Source organism: Dermacentor albipictus, chromosome 1, assembly GCF_038994185.2.
Source record: "Dermacentor albipictus isolate Rhodes 1998 colony chromosome 1, USDA_Dalb.pri_finalv2, whole genome shotgun sequence".
NCBI classification, from domain to species: Eukaryota; Metazoa; Arthropoda; class Arachnida; order Ixodida; family Ixodidae; genus Dermacentor; species Dermacentor albipictus.
This window is the reverse complement of record NC_091821.1, coordinates 388627338-388646670: the sequence shown is the minus strand read 5'-3', so window position 1 is coordinate 388646670 and position 19333 is coordinate 388627338. Positions and strand designations below refer to the sequence as shown.

At 51.5% G+C, this 19333-nt stretch overlaps 1 protein-coding gene across 3 annotated transcripts in view; it reads left to right on the top strand.

The window, feature by feature from the left end:
* Frl (formin-like protein) overlaps positions 1-19333 on the top strand; it is a 319350-nt gene that overhangs the window by 166517 nt on the left and 133500 nt on the right. Inside the window, exon 2 of one of the 3 annotated variants that reach the window (XM_065450451.2) lies at positions 17436-17527. The exons of the other annotated variants lie outside the window; for them this stretch is intronic. The gene's annotated coding sequence lies outside the window, so the exon portion shown is untranslated. The remainder of the gene's footprint in view (positions 1-17435; positions 17528-19333) is intronic. 3 annotated transcript variants of the gene reach the window in all.

Below are 19333 nucleotides of genomic sequence, written 5' to 3'. Positions count from 1 at the left end.
ACAGTCGATTCCTAGCGCTGTCCTTGGAGGCAGACGGGTGACCTGACAACTTTGTATCTATACGCTGTCGCGACACACGCGTGGGCAGATATACAACGCAAGTTGTCGTTTCAAACATAGTTTATTTCTTTCTTTCTCTCTACCTCTCTCTCGTCTCCAGATTGTGGTCCATTAATCAATGTCAGGTGCCGCGGCAGAGCTGTTAAGGCAGCATCTTCCGAACCAAAAGGTTTCGGTTTTCTTAACCGTTGTGAGGAGCTCGACCAACGGTGCGAGGCCGTCGTTCTTGCTGATTGCGGCCTTCGCTGGCTGGCTGCCTGCCTGCGGCGGTGTTTCTGTGACGTGTAGTCATGAATGCCTGCTTTGTGAAGATAATGTCACGTCGAAGTGCAAATGTAATGCAAAGACCTCGCTCTGAATTTCCGTCCCTCTCACACTCGGACGATCAGCGTTTCGACGCACGCGCGCGACTCTATGCGTTGTTTTAATTGAAAGGCCACACATATGCATCATGCACTATACGCCACCGCGTGCTGTGTAGGAGATTCGCGTGTTGTTGCTTGCGCGCGTGAGTTGGCTCCTCCCTGTGACCTTGCGTGAAAGTCGGGCTATGCCAGTGGCTTCTTTTGTTCACTGATAAGATGCTATATACTCGCCCATTTCGGTTTGCGTCTTTCTTTTGCAAGATCCGCTCATTTTTTTTAATACACATCTACGCTTCGCAGCGCGAGCGCGGCCACCGCCAGCCGATGTGACACGCACTTGTGCGAGTAGCATCCTCTCTTCCGCAATGTACAACAGCTGTTTACAGCTCTCGGTGAGCAAAGAAGAAGAAAGCTTACTGCTCGCGCTGCGCTCGACTCGGTTCCCTTGCGTCTTTGCCTTCGTGAATGTGTATGAATATGCATAATAAACCGTTTGTCGCGGCGTGAGCTCGTGCACGGCCTTATCTGATGGGCCGGTGTGTCGCTGTCGTCTTGAGTGTCCCCTCTCCCCGGCTCGCTCTTGATGAAGCACGTTCTCTGCAGCGACGCCGCCCGCTGTAGTGCTATGCACTTGTGCTTAGTAGTGCGTGCTTTCCTGTACGTGCGCGCGCGCGCGCGCGCGTGTGTGTGTGTGTGTGTGTGTGTGTGTGTGTGTGTGTGTGTGTGTTGTCAAGAATGGCGAGCTTCGAAGCAAGATTGCCACCTTGCCACCCGATTACGACAAGGGGTGCAAGACGCGCACCTCTCCCTCTCCGTCGCTGCAGCTGGGAGGCGTTCAAAGAAGCGGCCTTTGCGTTGGAATCCGCCGCCTTCCTCCAGCCCCTTCGACATTGTGACGGAACTAGTTCGGTGCGTGAACAATGATTCCGGAGTTCCCCAACGCGGAGCTGATTTGAAACGCATGGACAAGCTGCCGCGGGAACGACGTATTTTTGTGCTTCTCACGGTTCGGAGTGACACGGAACAACGAGCGACCCTCGAGCGGCAACGATAGTTCCCGGAACGGCACCCGCCAACGCCGTCGTCGGGCATCAGAGCGCGGTTGCCTTTGTGTACGTAAACTGTTCTGCAGAGCAGCGGCGCGTTGGTGATGAGTAAACCAACAGTCGCCGCGTCGTAGGACCGGCGGATCGAGTGTATAAAAACTGTGGTTGTGCGAATGCTGAGGACACACTTCTCTTGAGCAGTCATGTTAGACTGAGTCACTTCTCTCATGCAGTCCTGTTGGACTAATACTCTTTTTCTCAAGCAGTCATGTTAGACTGATTTAGTTTCTGTAAATAAACCCTTTTCCTCGTTCTCGATGAGAAACAGTTCTTCACTTCATCAACGATCTCAGCGTAAATAAGTTGGACGACGGCATGGGCCAGCTACCTTCGAATTCATGCCGTACTCCAATCTTGGCAAAGGACCACGGACGATGGGATTGAACCCCCAATCCTGACAACTGGCTGACAGCGGTGAGATGGACTTTGCGACATGGTGCTGTATCTGCGGTGAGTGCTTGGTTTTTGCTTTGACTCTCTAGGCTTCATTTTGTGGTTGTTCTGTTTAGAACAGTAGGGAAGCTAGATTGTTGTGTGTTAGCTAGGTTGTGTTTTACTAGCTAGATTTAGAGAGCAGAATCAAGGCAGTAAAGCAGCAGTCATGGAGTTAAGGACACTGCTGAGAGACGAGTTGTTGATTGTTGGTGAGGAACTGGGCCTAGATGTACGCAAGGAAATGCTCAAATCGGAATTATTGGAGCTAATTTCCAATCAGGCCAGTGAGCAAGATATTGAAATGGGATTGAAACTTCTGAAAAAGAGAGAGAAACGGGAAAAAGAAAGAGAAGAACGGGACAGAGAAAACCGAGAGAGAGAGGAACGCGATAAAGATCGCGAGTTTCAGTTAAGGAAAATGCAACTTGAACTTGAAAGCAAACGTTTGGAGTTGCCTCAAGGAAGTGAAGGCGCTCTGGGTCGATCAAGTGAGGCAGAATCGTACCGCATGGACAGGCTATTAAAGCCATTTGAGGTCGGGACCGACATAGGCTTGTTCCTAAGCAATTTTGAAAGGACTTGCGAGAAGATGAACTTCGGCCCGAGTACATGGCCACAGCGGTTGCTGTCTATGTTGCCGTGTGAGGCGGCGGAAGTAATCGCCAGATTGAGTGTGCAGGATGCATATGATTATGCAAAAGTTAAGGCTAGTCTCCTGAAGAAATACCGCCTTTCAGCCGAAGCTTTTCGGCAAAGGTTTAGGAGCACAGGCAAGAAAGATAGCGAGGGTTATCCGGAGTTTGCATATAGCTTAAAGGCCAACCTAGTCGAGTGGCTTAAAAGCGCGGAAGCGTACGACAACAGAGACATGATCATTGAATGCATGTGTCTAGAGCAGTTTTACAAAACCATCCCCCAAGCTGTGAAACTGTGGGTGCAAGACAGAGGTAATGTAAACACTGTGGAAAGGGCGGCTGAATTAGCCGAAGAGTACGCAACCCGTAGAAAGTTGAACGCCGAGGAGGGAAACTGGGACGGTCGAAATGGACCGCGGAAACCATTTCCGTTCAAAAAGGGTGCGCAAACTAGACGATCCGAGCCTGTAGACATGGCGGAAAAGCCCGCAGAAAAGAGCGAGGAGAAACTTAACGGAGAAACCGCACAAAAGGAACAGAAAAGAAAATTCGAATCTGTTAGACCAATTCGCTGTTACAAATGCCACAAACTGGGACATATAGCTGTAAACTGCGAGAAGTCTAGCGTAGTTTTTTCCTACGTGGAGGAAAAAGATGAGAATATGGAACTTTTAAGTCCATATCTCCACGACCTGCAAGTTAACGGAAAACCATGCCGAGTGCTAAGAGACAGTGCCGCCACGCTGGACATTGTCCATCCGTCTTACGTGATGGTAGATGACTTCACCGGAGAAGTAGCATGGATAAAACAGGTTGTAGAAGAACACAGCGTGTGTCTGCCCATGGCCAAAGTCAAAATCAGTGGACCATTCGGGGAGCTAGAGACTGAGGCTGCAGTTTCCAAATTTTTGTCACGGCAGTATCCCTACATCTTTTCGAATCGTTCGAATCAGTTACTGCGTGACAGAGGGCTCAAACTGGGAGAGGGCATAGTACAGGCATTGACCCGAGGCCAAGCTCGTAAGATCGCGGCGCTTTCGGCTGAAAATGCTCAACCTCCTCCAGCTGAAGCAGAAAAGGGGATAGCTTCAATACCCGAATCCGAGCTAGGCCCGAGGGACAAAAGAACAGTTGAGAAGAGCCTGCCAGTTGACCAGCTCAATGAGAGCGTAGCACTAGAGTGTCAGAGTTCTAGCCTGCAGGAAGAGCAAGCAGACGCGCTCACAAGCGAGACAGGGTCGTTATTATCACCGGCCTCAAAGAACTTTGATCAACTCTTACGCGTGGATAGAGAGTCACTGGCAGCTGAGCAAAAGAATGATGAGAGCTTAGCAAAATTACATGACACAGCTAAAGAAGGCATTGCTAGGCGCAACGTAACGATACATGAGAGAGGAGGATTGTTGTATCGGCATTACAGAGATCGAAAGGGTAGGATTTTAGATCAGTTAGTCATACCTACTAAGTATCAGGAGGACCTTTTGAGTCTTTGTCATGGAAATGGGTGGTCCGGCCACCTAGGCATAAACAAATCAAAGGAAAGATTGCTTATGGAATACTACTGGCCTGGCTGTTTCAAGGATGTAGAAAACTTTGTAAGATCATGCGACGCCTGCCAGCGTTCTGGTAAACCAGGAGAGACATGGAAAGCTCCACTGAAGGTAGTGCCCTTAATAACAGAGCCTTTCAGACGACTGGTAATAGACACGGTAGGGCCTCTTCCAAAAACAAAATCAGGCTACAGGTACTTGTTTACCATGCTGTGTCCGGCTACCAAGTTTCCAGAAGCAATCCCTTTGAAAGAGCTCAGCTCCACCGAAGTAGTAGACGCGCTTTTGACAGTGTTTGCACGAGTTGGGTTTCCAGCCGAAATTCAGGCAGATCAAGGGTCAGTATTCACGAGCGCGCACTGACTTCCACATTCTTGCAAAAGTGCGGGGTAAAGTTAATACACAGTTCTGTCTATCACCCTCAGTCAAACAGTGTGGAGAGGTGGCATTCGGTGCTTAAGCGAGTTTTGCGTGCGCTCTGTTACGAGCACAAGGAGGAATGGGAGAACTGTCTGCCGGCAACTTTGTTTGCTTTGCGAACGGTTCCACATGAGGCGACAGGGTTCTCACCAGCAGAACTAGTGTATGGGAGGACACTCCGGTCTCCACTGAGAATGTTAAGAGAGATGTGGGAGGAAAGAGGGGAGAGTCCAACCGTGGTTGAATACGTGCTAAATTTACGGGAACGGCTAAGCGCAACCCGAGAACTAGTCGGAAATAACATGGAAATAGCTCGAAGGAATGCCAAATTCTATTACGACAAGAATGCGAGGCTTCGTACGTTTAAAGTTGACTTAACGATGAAAGCGGAAAAGTGTAGGTTTGGTTGTTCGCAGGTTACTTATCTGGGCCGTGTTGTCGGTCAGGACATGAGACGGCCGGCTGAGCTGAAAATAGCTACGATTGGAGAATTTTCTCAGCCGCGCACGAAAACGGACCTTCGTTCATTTTTGGGACTTGTGGGGTACTATCAACGGTACATTCCGAATTACTCGCAATTGGCAAGTCCATTAACAGACGCCCTCCGAAAGGGAGCACCGAGTAACGTACACTGGGATAAGGACAAAGAGAACGCTTTTCAAAGTTTGAAAACGCTATTGGTTTCTCGCCCTGTGCTTCGCGCGCCAGACTACACAAAGGAATTCATAGTTCAATGCGACGCAAGCGACAGAGGTATGGGCGTGGTACTTAGTCAGGTCGGCGACGATAACGAGGAGCATCCTATCCTCTACTCCAGCCGTAAACTAAATGTAAGAGAGGAAGCCTACAGCGCTTCAGAGAAGGAATGCGCTTGTTTGGTTTGGGCCGCCCAGAAGTTGTCGTGTTACTTGTACGGAGCGAAGTTCATCTTCGAGACCGACCACTGTCCTCTGACGTGGCTCAATGAAATGTCACACAAAAACGGCCGCTTGCTCCGATGGAGCCTCACTCTCCAAGAGTACAACTTCTCCGTTAGATATAAGAAGGGAAAGTTGCATAGCAATGCGGATGGTTTGAGCAGGCTAATTTGAATTCTGCGTTTGGGGGTCCCGCCTAAATTTTAGGGTTACTAGTGTTAATTTTATTAAGCGAAGAAGATCCCCTCTCATTTGGCAGGATTCCCTCCATGATTGCTGAATGTGTCAGCAGGAATTTGCTTCAGAAATTGGCATAGCGAAATGCAGCATTTTTTTTTTTGCTTCTGCACTTATGTTGTTGTTGTTTTTTGAAGCCTAGCGAGTCTAAAGTGAGAGCCAATGCACGTCATCTCGGCGCAGAGCCGTGTTGTGGGGTTCATTTTGCAGTTGCCTGTCCTTGTTGGATGTTTTGGGGCGGTGACATCAATGCACAAGTGGTCGCTGCGAGCCAAGACATCAATCCCCCCCTGACCAGCAGCCGTTCTCTTCCTGCCTAGCGGTTGTCAGCGCTAGACAGTCGAGACTTTCCGGCCCATGGAGGCGCTGTCAAGAATGGCGAGCTTCGAAGCAAGATTGCCACCTTGCCACCCGATTACGACAAGGGGTGCAAGACGCGCACCTCTCCCTCTCCGTCGCTGCAGCTGGGAGGCGTTCAAAGAAGCGGCCTTTGCGTTGGAATCCGCCGCCTTCCTCCAGCCCCTTCGACATTGTGACGGAACTAGTTCGGTGCGTGAACAATGATTCCGGAGTTCCCCAACGCGGAGCTGATTTGAAACGCATGGACAAGCTGCCGCGGGAACGACGTATTTTTGTGCTTCTCACGGTTCGGAGTGACACGGAACAACGAGCGACCCTCGAGCGGCAACGATAGTTCCCGGAACGGCACCCGCCAACGCCGTCGTCGGGCATCAGAGCGCGGTTGCCTTTGTGTACGTAAACTGTTCTGCAGAGCAGCGGCGCGTTGGTGATGAGTAAACCAACAGTCTCCGTGTCGTAGGACCGGCGGATCGAGTGTATAAAAACTGTGGTTGTGCGAATGCTGAGGACACACTTCTCTTGAGCAGTCATGTTAGACTGAGTCACTTCTCTCATGCAGTCCTGTTGGACTAATACTCTTTTTCTCAAGCAGTCATGTTAGACTGATTTAGTTTCTGTAAATAAACCCTTTTCCTCGTTCTCGATGAGAAACAGTTCTTCACTTCATCAACGATCTCAGCGTAAATAAGTTGGACGACGGCATGGGCCAGCTACCTTCGAATTCATGCCGTACTCCAATCTTGGCAAAGGACCACGGACGATGGGATTGAGCCCCCAATCCTGACAGTGTGTGTGTTTCCAAGATTTTGGAACGCGACATCTGCGATCGAAAGAACCCTCCCCTCCTCCATATGGCGATAAAGGTGCAAGCATTAGGGACCGCGGAAAGACGAAGGAAGTGCACCGGCGATGCGGGAGCGCCACTTTCTCTTCGTTCGAACCCTTCTAGTGTCCGCTCTGCTGCGTCGGAAGTTTGGACTCCCGGTCGATGGCGCGGACGGGTGGCACTTTTGCGTGCCTCGTATCCTGGCCGTGACACCAGCCTGAAGAAACAAAAGTTTAAAGAAAGAGCACGCTGAGTATCGAAAAACACGATGTTGGCTTTTAGAGGGGTGTTTGAACAGCGGTATCTGTGTATCTCGTGCGTTACAGAGCATTTTTTTCTTCCTATACGCATAAGAGCCGGGCGCTTCTGATCCAGACGAGGTCCGGGCTTTCAACAGGCAGTAACAGCGAGAAGAAAGAGATTGATGCATTTTCTGGGGCCCCATTTACAAATTACTTTGGACTTCGTACAGGATTACTTCGTGTAACATCACAGGGCGGGGCGAGAAGGGATCGCCTGTCTGCTTGTAACGAGAGCGGCACGATTTGTCCTTTTTTTTCCTTTCCCTTCGTCCCTTCTTCTATCCGTTCTCTCTGTTGATCAGGGTGAAGGTAAGTGAAGGCATCGAAATTCCCTCCTACGTCACCAATTCGTTTTGTCTGTCTACTTGATCGCCGCCTGCCTCCCCTGCTCGAGGAGTCGGGCGACCGACAACGTATATATACAACTTATGCGCTACACGCTGTGTATATGTTCTCCCCCTTCCCGTTCCGCCTTATCGCCCTCATCTCGTTTTCTCCATTCATCCCAAGCGTTGCGTCCCGGCTCTCGTCGTTCGAACGACCGCCACTGCGGTCACGGGCTCGGCGCGAATATTCATGAAGGTTCGAACAGATATAGGCTGCTCACGGATGCGCCGTACAGCTCTACGTAGTGCAGCGGCTGGGCGGTATCGTCGAAGCATCGCCTCGGAACAAAAAGAGGCAGATAGCGGCGTGCCTGTTGCGCGCCTCATCTCCGCCAAGGATCTCGCGCCATTAACGGGCGCATCATCCGGCGGCCTTTCGTCACGCGCCATTCATTCGGCCGCTGCGGCGGCGGCGCCTCGTATTCGAGACGCCTCGGAGTTCTCCCCCTCCCCCCCCCCCCCCTCCTCTTCGCCCGTTCGTAATGCGCCGGCGCGCCCTTGGGCCCCGTCGCATGTGGCACGCTCTTGTGGTCCCGGTAAAACCTTGCAGCACGGAATAACCTATGGCATGCACCAGCCAGTCGGAAGAGGGAGCGTTGCCGGTCCTCTGCAGCAGTGCCGTCAGTTCGTTCGCAACCTTCGCGTCGTTCAGGAGGTTGACGAGCAGATAGATGACACGTACCAGAGGGACAGCAGAATTTTCGCAAAGTATTCCATCTACCACGGGTCACGTGTGCTTTGCCCAACTGGCTACTCTCATTGCCGTTTCTTACCAGTTAATAGGGAGGGGCAGAGGCACTGCACACGTGCAATAGTATACTGCTGTCCGGGCAGTTCAATTGTTGCAAGAAAGGAGGCCCTGAACCACTGTACTCTTGAAAGAGATGTGGTATTGCAGGCACTAGGTGCGGAACCTTCAACTGGGGGCTGCCGTGCGAATGTTCACGCGACCGTCGCAATGCACCGTTTAATGCACCATACTGCTCTCCACTCGTAGGTTTTCTTCGCAACTGCCGTGGTCGACAACATCGCCTTTTTTCTCCGCACGGTACATCGGTAAAGTTTAATTAGTACACGTAAGCCACTTCTTATGCCGTAGGGCAGTTCGCCGACTGAAATATGCAGAACAAGCGCCGTCTGAGCTGGGCAGCATTTATTTTTTCGGCGCCTTAGCAACAGTTTCGCCACGCCTCGTGACTCACGCGAGGCTGCACGGCTTTACGAAGACACGAATATGGATGGGCTGGTTCGGCTTCCAACGCGCATCGGATGTGCTGTACGTTGCACGGGAAGGTGCCGTTGCGTCTGCTGCGGTTTCGTTCGCCGCCCGACGAGCGCGCGAATTGAAGGCCGCGTCTTCGCACCTCGCGCGTGAGCGAGCGAACACCTTGACTCCCTGCTGCTCGCCTGATTGACCCGCGCGGTTGGGTTGCCGGCCGGGAGGTGGCGTTGCGGAATCGCGGCAAGCCAGCGTGTGAAGGGGTGCGTTCAAAGGGGCTGGGCCACGAGGCGATTATTTTTCTTGTTAAAACTGGGGGGCTTCGTGGGCGCTCGGCGGCGTAGAACGGCCTTTTTCTTTTTCTTCTCGCACGTTCGCCGTGTGCGGTCGTCACAGCCGTTGCGCTAACACCGAGTGTCGGGAGATACGGAGCGGCGCTAGGGCATTTTGTTGTGTCCACTGACATGCAAAGTTAATGCGGTTGCGAATAAATTGAAAGCGCGATGTTCTTCTTGGGAACCAGCCGCGGGTGGCTCGGTGACTACACCGTTCTGTTGCCCTGTACGAGGAGTCGCGAGGGCCCGGCAGCGACGGCTGCGTTCTGATTGAGGCGAAACGCAATAACGCTCGTGTACGGAAAGTTAATGCACGCTGAAAGAACGAAGTTCGGCACTACAGGGTCTCTGCTGTGGGCTATTGAAATCAATCAACCAATCAATCAATCAATCAATCAATCAATCAATCAATCAATCAATCAATCAATCAATCAATCAATCGTGCAACGAAAAAAGGCTTCTCAAGCTCATTGTGTCAGCCTGCTGTAGACGCGGTACAGCCGTGTGTGTTTTCGACTGTGCTGTCTCAATCCTAGTACACCTCTGAGCGCAAGTCATCATTTGCCTCGCGCGCCATTAGCCATTAGCACCGTATGTTAAGCGATGGTTCCATAGTCGGGAAAGCCCAGTTTGGGCATGTACTGTCCTGTGTAATTTATTTTGTTTGTTTGTTTGTTTGTTTGTTTGTTTGTTTGTTTGTTCGTTTGTTTGTTTGTTAAGGCAGACTGTTGTCATACTTAAAGTTCTTGGTTGTACGCTCCGATGAATACTCCAGCTTTGCAAGGTACCTGCAACACGAAGGTAATGAGTGAAGCTGGCTTCTTTGCAGAGGTTCTCTTATTGTGGGAAAGCCTACTTCGGCGGGCGCTATCTAAAAAGGTCACAAAAGCAGAGACAGAGAAGTCAATTTGCCACCATCGAAATTGATGAAAAGCTCATTCACCTCCACTCGTCGAGTTACAGGCCATAGTGGCCTACTTACGCTTTCCAATTATCCAGAACTGTAGTGGAAGGTGTCCATATTTACGAATATGAAACGGGAATGAGGGGTTCTAGTGCTACTATGCGTGTGTGTGCGTTCTCATCCCGGAAGTGTTCTACTCTGGTGTGAAAAAAATAGAAAAGCCTTGCGAAGCATGCTTTGGGCTCTCGAGACTGAACCGAGGACACCCAGGCGTGGAGGAAAACGCGGTGCAGGACTACGGAAGTGGGGGAGGAGGGGGGCACACAAGTGTGCTATTTGATTGGCTGACGCCAGTTGCAGCTTCCACTCTTGTGCCGTGTTATTCGGCAGCTTTATCAAGAGTAGACGTAATGTCAGCGAACCCTGTTGTAATATGCAGTGCAGAATAATTGGAGTGCCGCGCATGGGCAAGCAGCGTGTGGCCGCTGTTTGTAAATTCCTGTGTTGTAGAACGTGGTATAAATCCAGATGTACTGCCTTTCATACTGAGCTGTGTACTCTGTCTTAGCGTCCTTCTCGTTGCATTTGGTGTAGTGCATTAATTACTACTTAGGTATATAAATACTCTGTTTGGCTGCTAAGCACGAGGTTGCGGGATCGAATCCCGGCCACGGCGGCCGCATTTCGATAGGGGCGAAATAAGAAAACACCCGTGTAATTAGATTTAGGTGCACGTTAAAGGGCCACAGGTGGTTCAAATTTCCGGAGTCCCCCACTACCGCGTGCCTCATAATCAGAAAGTGGTTTTGGCACGTAAAACCCAATACATTTTTTTTAATGTATAAGTGCTCTGCGGGCAACGGTGATTCTGCAAGCATGTATATCAGGTGCACTGTGTGTTAGATTATTAGCTGGAAAATGTTTTGCTACATGCGCTGTTTTAATTTGTGAGCGCTTACCTGTTAAGAGTTTCACATTTAAATGGCTCGCTCGCCGTAAACGCCACGAGCGACGCACAAAGCAGATGCCGCCTTGTGTAAGCTGGAGGCGTTAGCGTGGCCAAGGCCGCGGATCGCTCCCGGAAATGAAGAGGGGGGGACAGCGATGCAGCGCGTATACTCGAACGACGCACACGCACTACGGCCGTAAATTTGTGCGCTGAAACGTGTCCTGTCGCCGTGAGCGTGGTCTGCAATTCGTTCTGCGCATACTCTGGAGGTGTTTTCCAGCGGGCCGAGAAACATGCCGCAGATGAACGCGCGAGTCGCTCGTAGCACGTGCCTTCACGGTAATCGAGCTCAACGCGGCGCAACCTGTGTGCCGTTCTTGTCTCCTGTTCTTTTTTTCCCGCCCGCAGTCGAGCTGTGGAGCTGCGGAGGCTCGGCGTGATGTTCGAGCTCGCGCCCACGGTGTTGTCGATGCATCTAGCGGCCGCGCGTAATATAACCGCCCGAAGAAGACGCCCCCGGCTAGGACGTGACGGCGGCCGGCGTGATCGAGGCTCGCGAGCGGTAGCTGCGCCGGTTCGTTCCGCGGGCGCCGGCGTGACCGAGTCGCCCGTTCAATGGCGCCGCGCTACTACACGGGTGCGTGCATGCGCGTGCATGATGTGGTCACCAGGGGCGAGCGTGGCCAACCAACCGTTCGAAGGCCGATTCTCGCGCACGGACAGAAATACTGCGCCGTATATAGTAGCACTGCGTCTTGGTGAACGGCGCTCTTCTTTGTTTCATCTTTTCGCGCATCTATACTCGGTCGCGACCGCATCACAACAAGCTGGAGTGGGAGGAGTGTAGCCCTGAGTCTGCCGCGAGCAACGCAACGAAATGCGTGCCTGTGAGGCGGCGCGCCTTTCTTTTCTTGACGTTCTTTGTTTTGCCTGCCTGTGTCGAGTATAAGGCGGCGTCTTGATTATAGCCGTGCGTTTCGCGCTGTGGGTTTTGCCGCACGCACGCGGTGGCTTCGCTCGCCAGCGTGAAATGCCGGCTGGCCATCGGGCAGTGGTCACGGACAAGGAGGAAGCGTTCCCAGCGTTTTGTGGGCTGTTCGCCGTGAGCTACGGCTATACCCGCGTGCTGGCACGCGCCCTTCCTTAGGCGGGAGGGGAGGGGCATAGGCCATACATTTTCGATGTCAGGAATCGCACCACAACACGCCGATGATTGCATCGGCTACAGTTCTCTGAAGGCGCTTCTTGATCGCGTCCATCACGACATCGACCGTCGTGATGGGCGCGTATACACTCGGTGTTATGGAGAAAAATTTCTCCTTTAACGCATGTCTACTGTGCCATCATTCTTCACGAGCACAGAGGCGCGTCTGAGTGACATTTCAGTGGCTGAATATTACCGTCGAAACTAAAGTCTTTACTGTGCGAGAAACGGTTGACCTTAGCGAGGAGATACCGTCGGCGGTCGTGGAATGTTTATAAATGGTGGATTGCATCCTCGTAATTTAGTGTACTGCCAGGCTGTCTCCTGGCGTTTGCAGGCTGAGGCTGAGAGTCAAGGACGACTTATCACATTCATTTTACGTCTCTTTTTTACCATGAACGCATATGGTCCCCGTTTCTTCACAAGGAAACCCGAACGATATTCGTTTTACCCCCCCCCCCTCTCTCTCTCTCTCACACACACACACACACACACACACACACACACACACACACACACACACACACACACACACACACACTATCTCTTCTTGTCTGACTCGCCGTGTCAAATCGTGTTACAGATAAGTAGCTTACTTTTTTCGGTAGGAAGCTTCTGAATATGACGAAACCAGAGACGAGAACCGCGGGGGGAAATCGAAGCACCGGTTCTTTATACGAACGGGCGTCCCATATAACTCCGACTTGCGTCTCTTTTCTCCCAGCCGACGCAAGTCGCCGCGGCTTGCTCGAGGCATGCACGTCGTCCGCTGCGAGAATCCCGCCCGATGGGGTCTCTTCTGTTCTTACGAAATCTCGCGCACTCGAGAAAAGGAGCTCCGTCCGTCTTCCTGTTTTATTCACTTCTTTTTCGTTCGTTTCTTCGCAACTGTACAGAAGCGCACCACGAGAAGCAGAGATGGCAAGGACGTTTCGTGAGTTCGTATCTTTAACTCCAGGGTTTTTGTCAGCGCATTCAATCTCCCCCCTCCCCTCCCTCTTCGTTTATTTCTTTCTTTTTTTTTTCGTTTTCACTCTCTTCGATCGTGCAAGAAGTGCATGTGCCGTCGGTTTCTTCCCCGGCGTTCTCCCAGTTTTTACATGCGTTTGTTCGCCAGCAGGATGTGCTCCCCCATCGCTCGGCCCCCCCCATTCTGGCCTGTCCATTTCGCGCTCGAACTGATACGGAGTCCGGCGTTACACGGCCGAGTGGGCGCCACTGCGTGTTTGAGTTCCCCTCCAGCGTGCAGGGCGAAGAAAGCTGCCCGCGCGTCTTGCGTACGCGTGTATCCATAGTCGCTTGCGCGGAATTTATGTGCGTGCGCCGGTCACTTTCGGTGTGTACATATATGCGCGTGTATGCTATATACGTCGCGCACACTCGTCATCCCGATATACTCCCGTCTACTTGGCTGCCTTCCCTAAGAACGGTCTCGCCTTTTGTTCTTTCTTTTCATTGGTCGTCTGCATTGTCTATAGCCTCTACATATCTGTGCGTCGTGCATATTGTGTATATTGCATTACTGCCCTCGAGAGCGACCCCGAGGCAGACGAGAGAGGATAAGCTCTCTCTTGGGAGGATGTTTGCGAAGTGCGCGACCCCTTCCTCGTCTCAGATGTGCCGTCCTGCTTGAACTGCTCGCGTACATTGCCGAGACCCCCCGCCCTGGGCATCAGTGTCAGCCGTTTAATGGGCTGGCCGTTTGTACTCCGCTAAGATTATGGTCATCCGCTCCAAGTACAGTGGGCGGTGGTCCTTTTATCTTTTCTTTTGTCTTTTTTTTTTGAAATGTATATTCATTCGCAATCAGTCTCTCTGGCTTTTCGCTTGACACGGCTTTGGCGCGAGTATTCTCGTGCAAGTAAGAGCAACGGCGGAGTGAGAGCAAGGGGACCGGTGCCGTCTCGTGCCGGGATGGTGTTCCGCCTTGCGAAATGCGTCAGCCGCCGCTTTTTGACGTGAAATTATGGCTGTGTCGTTTGTTCCTACCCCGCACTTCCAAGTTCTCGTGCGTTTCTCTGGCGCCGCGAAATCGCGATGTATCGCGCGCGTTTGTGTCAAGGATTTATAGGACACGCCGTGAATGATAGAAAAAAAAAAAGAAGCTACTGGTTGATAACGTATGAACGTGTTGCCAAGTTGTGAGCGTACCGGTGCGTAGGAGGCGGAGAGTATGTATATACGCGCTTGCCAAGTGCGTGGGCGAAGGCCGTGAAGCAGAAAGATGAAACGAAGAAAAGAAAGGGCATCAGCAACGTAGGTGTAAGCGAATTTGTACAAACGAGTTCTACGTAATTGTTCGCGGGCAGTAAATTTTGACTAAACGGAAGGATTTCGTTATTCAGCTTCAGGAATCTATAACATGTGCGGTGCGAGTTGTGCGCGGTATATATGGGCTATTTGCGTTGATTCTCGAAAAAAATTAGATCGACACGAAAATTACGCTGCTTTAGGTATATTGTTTGTTTTCTATGCTTTCAGAATAAAAACTTCTTGTATACTATAGTGTTTTCCTCCTCACTTCGTTGGTTGAGTTTGTTCGTTCACTCGCTACATAGTACTTACTATGTTCTGTGTACTTTAATTTCATTACTTGTTGAGAGGCTACAGCCGAGTGTCTCTCCGGAAGCCAGCGCCGAAACCGCATCGCAAGCACAGCGACGACCGCAAGCACAGCGACGACCGCAAGCAGTGCTCCTCGTCGAGCAGTTGCGGCGGAGGACTGGCTATCGAGGCGGTCGCATAGTTCTGTTGTAAGACCCACTTAATCTAAGTGGCCCGCGCGGTCTCCTCGGCGGCGTTCCTCTCTCTCTCTCTCTTTCTGAATGCGCGTGCCTCGAAGCTTCTCGATTCGTTCGCCTTTCCGCGCCCATTTCCACCGCGCTCGTATGTATTGTATACTGTATACTGAGTCACACTCACTGTATAGGGAGGGTGGGCATCTCAAAAAGCTCACCTTCATCACAGAGCCAGAGGATGTGGCCGTTTTCCATTAAAGCTCTCTCTCTCTCTCTCTGCAGTAAGAGAAAAAGGCTGAGCGCGTTCGCGTCAGCTATTTCCCACAACGCTCGCCTCTGTAGCACGTGTTGTGTATATATATGCACACAGGCACGCACACGGGTGCGCGCACAATGCGCGGATGCGAGCGAGCGCAAGTAGCACTTTCATGCTAATACCCCCCACACGCTTCGCACACACGCAAACACACACGTACACGTGACGGCATCTCATTGTTTGCCGCACACACGGAAACTAATGGCGGACTGCCTCGTTTCCGCGCCTGCAAATGTGTATGCCTACAATACGTACGTACGCTGCGGCCAGCAAGCACAATGGCCGAACGCGCGGGGCGTCGACAACGCGGTTGGGGGGCATCGCGTGGTGGGTAGAGCGCGCTGACGCTGACGTTTCTCTAATCCGCTCTAATTTGGGGCCGAGAAATGAGCGTCGACGGCGGGCGAGACACGCGAGGCGGCGGCGGGCTGCATACGTTGCCGTGGGAGGGCTGAGGAATGGTGCGAGCAGCGCTGTGTTGCGTATGTGTACGCGTCGCGTATTAACGCTTAGTGACGGCCGCAGGAGATGGGGGGTAGCAGGGCGAGACGGCTGGAGTTAGAGAGAGAGGCGCCCGTTTGCAACATTCACGCCGGCTCGTCATTTTCTCCGCGTCTGCCGAGGCGTTTCTCGAGAATCTCGAGAGGAGTGCACTGACAGCTAGCGCTGATTCGTTTGGCTGCGGGGCGACGCGTCGGCGAAGGTGCGCCTATAACGACCACCCGTTGACGCTGCGCATCGCAGAGGTCTCGCCTCGTGTGTGTGTGTGTGCATACGCGTCCCCGCAGTAAGCTGACAGCTTGCGCTCGATAATTGCAGGGCTCGCCGTGATTGCGGGCTGGGATGCATTAGGCAGCGTCCCCGCATCTTTATGTGCCCGCGTGCGCGCTTCAAATGTAGGTAGGTGTAGGTAATGAGTTCGTCGCCTCGGCGTCGCTAATCTCGGGGGCTCCCGCAAGGCCTGCCTCGCGTGAAGGACAAGAAAAAAAGAAAAACCGTCGACCTGAGCCAATCGACGGTAGACGCCTTGGTTTCATTTAGGGCTATACCTGAGGTGACGAGGCACCCCGCCCATTGGCTGCAGCCGTTATCTACATGCTGCACGTGATCAACTGCCCGATGCAGAGTACACCGTTGAGCCCGCGGCAGCGGCTGCCGAAATCCACTTGAGAAAGGAGGGTTGGGTCGGCACGTCTTCGAGTATTGTGTTGTTAGCGTTAATGTTGAACAGCGTGCTTGTACAAGGTCATCCACTCTCTGCTGCAATAGCTCTTTAGTAATCACGATTTAGATTGCGCGGAAAACTTGCCCAGTATGTCGCGCAACACAGATGTATGTGAATGATACATTAACCTACAGTTCTTTCGAACTGAAGCTGCTGTGAGGGGTTAGACACGATACTCAGGTTGTTTATATATCCTCGGGGCGATGACCCCGGGACATTGGACATAACGAAGACGACTAACCTTTGCAGCATGAATACATATCGACATGCATATATTTGAAGTTGTAACAACACAAACTCGAACATTGTCGATCAGCGCAAAGAAAGATTACCCTGCGTTTGGTGTCAGAAACATTGAGGAAAATTTGATGGGCTGCGCAGTATACATTTGAGCAACGAATACTTAACTCATTCAACAAAACACTCGTAGTTCTTGCGGTGATTTTAGGAACAATGGCAGACCTTCGGGTCATAGGTGTTGTCGGAAGCTCTTGTGGAAGCATGAACTGAGTGTTCTTGGAGAGGCGATTCGTAGACTTTCCTTATGTTCTTGGTTTTCGGAATTCTCAGCTTTAGTATTTAGTTAAGCACTTCTGGAACTCGTGAATCTCTTCTTGTAAGCTCCACAAGGCTCACCAGGAAGGAAAAATCGAACAAATCGAAAAAAAATAACAGAGAGAGAAAAACTCTATATTCTCTCACGTGGTGCATAAAACAGCTTTAAAGCTTTTTTATTTTATTTGTGTTTTAATTGTTTGTTTGTTGTTTGGTCGTTCTTAACGTGCACGAAAATAAACGCGTTACAGTTGGTTGTGACTTTGTGCGCCCATGAGTTGTCCTGTTGTGGTTGTTGTCGTTGCATATTGTTTCTAAACATGGCTGATACGCGACGAGTGTTGTTCATGTTGTTCACAGTAGTAAGTGTGTCCTTTTTTCTTCTCTGCAGGTAAGTGTGACTGGGTCACCGCTGGCCGACTTTCCCGTCATCCTCTTACCTGCAATCGGGGCTTGGTCACTGATGGCGTTCGCTGTTTAGTAGTAAGTATATCACGCGACGTGTAATATGCGTATCATTTGGTGTGCCCCCAGATTATGGGACATTTACGTGGTCGGAGCGCATGACCATCTTATTCAGGCGCCTCCAGTAGATCGAAGAAATATAAATCTGGTGAAGAAACGGTATTACTGGCTGAGCTGATGTATCTCCAGCCGTTCTCGCAACAAGGTTTTCTTTATTGAAGCGCGAAGCGAGCAAGAGCAGAGCGCTAGCACACATGTAGGCGATGCCTTCCAACTAGGTTACATTGGCACTTCACAAGAACACACAAAAGCACAGAACACTACGGACTGCGCAAGCAGTACAGAGTCGGCAGGGAAACATCTCTCCAATAATCAAGCCTATATAACATCCACATTTCTTCCACATGCTCAAAGAGAGAGAGAGAGAGAGAGAGAGAGAGAGAAATGTGGTTGCTGCATGGTCTCCATGTACATACTGATGCCTTAATACAAAAACATTGTTCCATCGAACAGTAAACGACTTCTTACAAGGAACAAAACAAACTATGCCCAAATACGCGTCTATGAAAACCGATATGGCATTACACACACTTTTGAAAGGCACAATTCAGTGCGCTTTATTATAATGATCTGCCTTCGAGAAAACCATCTTTATAGTAGAACCTAATTATTTTGTTATTTTGTTCCTATCCAGCTGAGTACTGTTATGAATTAGCCGGTATATACCAACTGAACATGGTTTAGAATTGGGAGGCTGCTGTGCAGCCTAAAGGAAAAGCTCTATGGCCGCCATTATGAATTCAGAGTAGACTGTAGCGTGCGCTTACGAGCTGCACCGAAGCGTGCAGGCTGTATGGCAAGCGCTTGGCGCGAGGCTCCAAAGAGTGCGGGCCTCCGGCTGTGTCAGAGCTCTTCACGCCCAGCGTCATGCAGTATATCTCAGGACAGCGTACTACGAGCTTCTTGCCATCAATCTTATTGTACGGCTGCACTTTCGAATCGAAACAATAGTGTCACCAGCGCACGGCACCATGCTATTCGCCGCAGCGCCTGCAGTCTCCCACCCGTGCACTCTCACATAGGCAGTCGTTTCGCACTCCCCTCGATACCGTCGGGTTGTTGGGAAACCCCGGAGATGCAGTGAAAACGCGCGCAAGTGGCGCTTTCCCCGGCAAATTTGAGTGAGCGTTGCGGGAAAGCCGCGGAAGATGAAGTGCCTCTTCCCACTCCGCAGCTCACCGCGTGTACTGCATTAGTAGGAGCCCATATACTAGTTCGCACTTTATGGCTTGTGATAGAGGCACTTACTTCGTTTTCAGTAAGTACCCTTCCCTTCCTATGCTGTGGAGAAGCGTTGTGGCTGGCTGAGCGCGAATGCCTGTCACCACGAAGCAGCGTGCAGCGGAAGCAGCAGCAGCACGAGCGAGTGCTCGCACTCGCGTTGATGGCGTCCTCGCCGGTGCAAGTGTTTACTTGTTGCACGCCTTGTTGCGCGTCGGCGGCCTATTCCGCTGATGTGCTTACGCTGGGGGGAGGCCTTCCTTGTTTGGCTGCCTGCTCTTCCGAGGGGGCGTTTTTCTTTTTTTTTTTTGCTTCTTTGCCTCCCGGTCTGTTCCAAAGAGTCTCGCATTTGCTGCACGCACTACGCCCGGCTCGCCGTGTGGGACCGGGCTTAGTCGTTGCCGGGCACCGGCACTCGACGAAAATTGGCTCTCGGAGTTTCTAAGGCGACGCGCGCGCGTGTGTGTAGCAACTTCGGTCGAGCTTTTGCCGCTTTGCGAACATTCCTTGGCTCCTCCGGTGGAGGTCCCGTTTGAGGGTATG